The sequence below is a fragment of the Fukomys damarensis genome, unplaced genomic scaffold (genome assembly GCF_012274545.1).
Source record: "Fukomys damarensis isolate Sample0158 unplaced genomic scaffold, DMR_v1.0_HiC HiC_scaffold_19, whole genome shotgun sequence".
Lineage (NCBI taxonomy): Eukaryota > Metazoa > Chordata > Mammalia > Rodentia > Bathyergidae > Fukomys > Fukomys damarensis.
In genome coordinates this window covers 12,779,924-12,785,291 of record NW_022900931.1, presented here as the reverse complement: position 1 = coordinate 12,785,291, position 5,368 = coordinate 12,779,924, and the positions used below count along the sequence as shown (strand labels likewise).

The 5,368-nt window shown below is 43.6% G+C and overlaps 1 protein-coding gene across 1 annotated transcript in view; it reads left to right on the top strand.

Annotated features, from left to right (window-relative positions):
- Window positions 1-422: 422 nt before the first annotated feature.
- The window catches only part of Arhgdib (Rho GDP dissociation inhibitor beta), an 18,714-nt gene continuing 13,768 nt past the window's right edge, over window positions 423-5,368 (top strand). Inside the window, exon 1 of the mRNA XM_010638432.3 lies at window positions 423-579. The gene's annotated coding sequence lies outside the window, so the exon portion shown is untranslated. The remainder of the gene's footprint in view (window positions 580-5,368) is intronic.

Here is a 5,368-nt window from a genome sequence, read left to right as displayed (position 1 = left end):
TCTCGAAATGATAGCCAATAAAATTCCAAAAATCCATGTGAGAACAAAATTTTGCACTGAGCATCAAGTATACATATTTAACATTCATAATTGCCACTCTGCACTCACTGCCAACATTTTCAAAATGTCTGGCTGATAAAGAAGCTGGCAGGGACCTAACAAGAACAGAAGCTACTGGTGGAAAGTAAAGCCTCTGAATTTGTTACTACTGAGTTTCTAGGCTGCTCGCCTCACGAGGCTCACGCCCTGAAATGAGTTGATTTTTCGACAGATCCACACAATTCTTCACACCACTCGTAGCTGTCGGCTCCTTCCTGTGCGTGTACATTCGTGCATATCATCACCCATGGCTGTCTTGTTCCCACATGTGCCATTAATTGGCGAGAGCGCTGCTCATAGTTGGCTGATCAAGATAGAGGCTGTGCAAAGGAACAGGATTAGAGACAGCCCAGGGTTTCCTTTTCAAGGAGGTTTAAAACATTTTTTTTTTCTCACTAACTTCCTTCCTGTTCTAACTGCCAGTCTCAGAAGTCAGAGTTGAGAGACAGCAGCACAGGACAGAGACGTGAAGCGCTGAATGTGAGTTCAAATGCCTCTGGGTTGGGGAAGAGAGAGGTGGGTCAGGGCGATGGGGGCGGTGGGGGGAGGATCTGAACCAGGCTACTGCCCTAGACACATTGTTCTCAGCGGACAGTTCTGTTTACAACAAACTCGGTGACCAGAAAGTGCTAAAGATGCTGCTGCAGAGAAGGGGAAGTTGGAGCAACGCCTCTGGGCAGCTGCTAGAGCAGGGAGGCGAAGAGGCTCTGCAGCCCAGGGAACGACCCGGATGTTCTGGAGAGGGCCCAAGAGCATACCTGGGGGGGGGGGGAGCTGCCTCCCGGTTGGGGGAGCCTGGCAGGGTTTCCTACCGGATAGGAGCAGGAGCAGGCATCTGGCCACCCTCAGAGATGGACCCAGAGACTGTAGGTCTAATTGATAAGGATCACGTTGGTGTGTGATCGTGTTGGGCTGTGCTGGAGTGGAAATGTGCGGTTTCCTGTTTTTAAGCAGGCTATTTAATGAGACCGGTTAAAAAGAGAAAAAAGAAGAGTTCAGAGTTGTCAAATACCAAACTGTTTTACACTAAAGAATTGTCTGGTGAGATAAGAGAAATGCACAATGAAGTCCTCCCTTCCAGCAGAAAGGGGCTTGGTTATCAAGGGAAAGTGCAGTGCAGGAGAACACACTGTCCTTTGCTTTTGTGTCCTTGCACTGATAGCATTTCTGCCATGAATAAAAAGAGAGTCTTAAATTCCTGTAGTGGGATGAGCAGGAACATATCCACTCTGGTGTTGAAAACAAAAAGAGCCCTTTTACACCTGAGAGAACTAAAAGCAAGCATGGAAAATACCAGAGAATTTCTTAAAGAGACAGATTCCAGAAGAAGCCAGATGGCGCCAGCTAGGGCACTGGTTCCTGAGTCTTCAAACTGCCAGTTCTGAAGTTTGGCCACCACTCGATATGCTTAGCTGTGACTGAAATACTTTCCTCCCTGTTAGAGGACTTCCCAGCCAGTATCTTTGGGACAGTCTGTGGTTGAAGTACAGTTCGTGGTATGGATCTGATCAGCCCCAGGCTTCATGCAAGGCAAGGAAGGAGACGACTGTCATATCTTCATGGAGACAAGAGCCATTATAGTCAGGGCTGACTCGTGCAATTCTCACTGCAGAAATAATCAAATAATCAAGGGTAATCAAGAGCTCAGTGGTTACGTGTTTGCTAGGGGTCCAGTTACCAGCGACAGGTGTCCGCCATTTCTTTTTGTTAAATTTCTAAGACAATGTCCCTCCTGATGCCAAATATAGCACAAATGTAGTAACAGGGTCATCTTATTCTTTTGTGAGATATGGACACTGCTGAGAGCACAATTCATTCCTCGTCCACATAGCACAGATCCAGCCTATGCAGGATAACTGTGTTATAGCTCGTGGACATCTTCCAGGCACTGGGATTGGGTCCTTCCTTGTTTTGTAGAGCATTAGTTTGTCCCTAAGGAAGTATACACTGAGCAACACCAAAGTTCTGAGTGTATTCACTGGAAACCCAATACAACTAGGTTATCCTAAGGAAAAGTTATAAGAACACAGTATATCACAACCTTTAGTGAGTAGGAAGAGAGAAGCCCTGGGGAGTAAAAACTAAGGAGATAAGAAAAAGAGAACCAGTCTTCCTCATCTGCCTTCTGTGTACCACGTCTGGTGTTAAAGACATATAGATTTTCATCTCAAGAAGACGGGAGGAGCATTAAGACTCAGTAGTGTTAAGTGGCCTGAAATCACTTACTGATACAAAAAGAAGTTGATAGCTACAATGTTCCAGAATGGCATTTTTTTTTCAAATGTCCCATGGAAGAAATTTTTTCTAGTTCCAAGTGGCTGGATTACTGCCCTTCTCCCCTGTTTTGGAGTCCACGGGGACATGTTGCTTCTAAAACTTCAACAACATTTATCTATTCAATAAGCACTTAGCGAGTAACCCTGTGTGGCATTAAACTCTGGTTTCCACTCTGGTTTCAGCCAGAGTTGGTAAAAATTCACTTGGGCCTCTTTTAAAAGTCTCATATTCTAAGGACAAGTGATCACCCAAGTTGCCTTTGACTTCTGTCTAACATTTTACTTCTAATTTAAAACTTCTGTGAATGTGTGGATTTGTTGACCCTTTGCATAGCGGTGGTTTCCATAATGCACAGCTTTCCTTAAGGATTGTTCAGTCTGTGAGTTACTTCACAAGATGAGTACTCATCAAAGCTCTTTGGTTCCACTGAGTTCTCTGTCCTTTTTCATGAAAACCCAGGTTCAAATAGCACACCATGAATGTAGAGGTAGGAAATGATGCAGTATTTTTCTAACAAAAGGAAATGTTAAAGAAATCTGCTTCTAGAAAATTGTACCTTCCTCTGGACTGACTATGATCTTTACTGTGTATTATAAAACATGCTCTTAGGCACAGGTTTGGTTCTTTTCACCCAGTTTTGAAATTTCAGCTGTTGAGGGGACCGAGTTGATAGAGAGCAGCCCTGAGGGGCAGAGGGAGTACCAACTCCTCGGTGTTGCTAGAAATGCCCAGAGAGCGGGAGGATTCCACAGTGGAGAGAACCCCCTTCTGGGGTTCTGAGAGATAAACCAGAGTCCCCAGGTGTGCCAATTCACCAGGAAGGCAGCAAAGCAGGCATGTTCTCATTAGCTCCAAAATGTCAACAGTCTTTTAGAGACGCCCAGTTTTTGAGGACCTGCTCTGGGTAAGCAGCCCCAGATTCAGAAAGTGGAACATAACCTAGTAGACAGGGTATAGAGAGAACAGGGTGCTGGAGAATGCTGAGGGCAGTACAGGGACTTTTCTGAGGGAGAGCCCCTCCCTCTGGTGCTTCCACATCTGTCTCTCTCTCCCTCCTCTCCTCTCTTCTATTCCATTGCCCTACCCTCCCTTCCCCTTTCCCCTCTGCTCCCTTTCTCCTTCTCTCCCCTCTTCTCTTTTCCTCTCCTCTACCCTCCCATCTTCTCTTTCTCTCCCTCTCCCCACATACTCTTCTCTACCTCTTGCTCTCTCTCCCTTTCCTTCCCTTCTCTCTACCTCTTGTACCTAATTCTTAAATCCTTGTGGCCTGTGTGTTTAGATGCATAATCCAGCACACCCCAGGGGATCTGGCTTGGAGACATGAGTTAAATCTCCCCTACATTCTATTCCACAGCCAGAGGGAAATCTCTCCATTAGCCGGTGTCAGTGCCCACTGACGTTTCTCATTATTCAGAGAGTGACCTCTGGTTTCAATTAACCAAGGGAATCATAAAAAGCATCTAAAATTAAGTTGTTTATGTGGAAGTTTTCAAAAGAAATATAATAGTGACAGTCCCATTTTAATCTTGATTCCTTTTATAAATAGTCTTTGCAATTCCCAGAACTTCTGGTCTCTTCCCTACTCCTCAAAGACACAGAGTCTGTTTTTGAGGCAGACGGATTGGATTTGTCCAGCTCCTATCCAAGAGAAAGCATTTGGTAGCTAGGAGGTCAGTAGCCTAACTCCACCAACGCTGGGCCATGAAAGAGGGGCAGGGAAGGCAGAAAAGAAACAAAGCATTGATTGAACCTTCACCATTGGCTGAATTTTTTCTTATGTTTTTTTCAACCCTTCAATGCCACAAGGAAGGATTTTTAGTCTCACTTTGCTGGTAGTAAAACTGAGGTTTAAGATGGCGAGCAACTTGCTTGAGTCCTGTAATAAAATAGGGAGCGTTTACATCATTGAACTAAGAAAGAATCTCAGAGGACTTCTCATGCAACGATTTCATTTGCTGTACATGAAATCGTGGCCCAGAGAGACTGAGCAAGGTGTCACAGGGACAAAGTTAAACCGAAACCATCCCGATGTGACACCTCCTTGCTTTGTTAAATCTAACCCTGCAAAGCTTAGGAACAAGCATCTATCCCTGCTTGTGCACCCCGAGAGAGATTCCTCAAATAACAAATGAGCTGTAATTTTCTCATGACTTTTTAAGAAAGACAATTGAAGGGTCAGAGTGCAGTGCCTGAAAGTCAGACTTCCTGTGCTCATTCATTCTACCCTTCCTGTAGCCTTCTTCTCCGACGGTTACATAAACTATGAAAGTTATGTAAAATGCGTAAGTTACGTAAACTGAGCTTCAGTGTCCTAAGCTTCAGTGTCCTGACCTGTGAGAAAAGGATGCTGCCCGCAGAAACCAATGAGAAAATCCTCAAAAATATAAGTTGTGCGGTGTGTGATGACTCCTGAAATTATTATCAAGAATAAAATGGTCCTTTGGATGATGGGATTGTTTTAAAACAACTTGTAGAATTTTCCTAAAGTTCCTATTCTCACTTCGACGAGCATCTATAAAAGGGAAGGGCAGAAAAGAGAAGTTTTATCTTGGTAGTTACATATACACACTTATTGTTTGAGAAATCATGATCAAACCCTATGCCGCCTAAGTCTAGGTGTTTGGGACAATCTGTTTCCCAGAGATCACTTGGGAAATTAAAAATCGCAATACAAGGGCTGGAGATTTAGCTCAATGGCACCTTGTCTGACTCCCAAGCACAAGGTCCTGAGTTCCATCCCCGGGTACCAACAAAAAATAAATAAATATTATGGTGCAGCACTTCATATTACTCCGCTGCACTCAGAACTTCTGCTGAAAGAATAGATTTAAGGGGTTCCTGCTACAAAAAATAAAGTAACTATAGGAAATAGATATGTTAATTTGCCTGATTATAGTAAACTTTCTACTGCCAATATATATATATATATATATGTATATATATATACATATATATGTATATATATATATAAAATCATGTTTTACTTTTAATT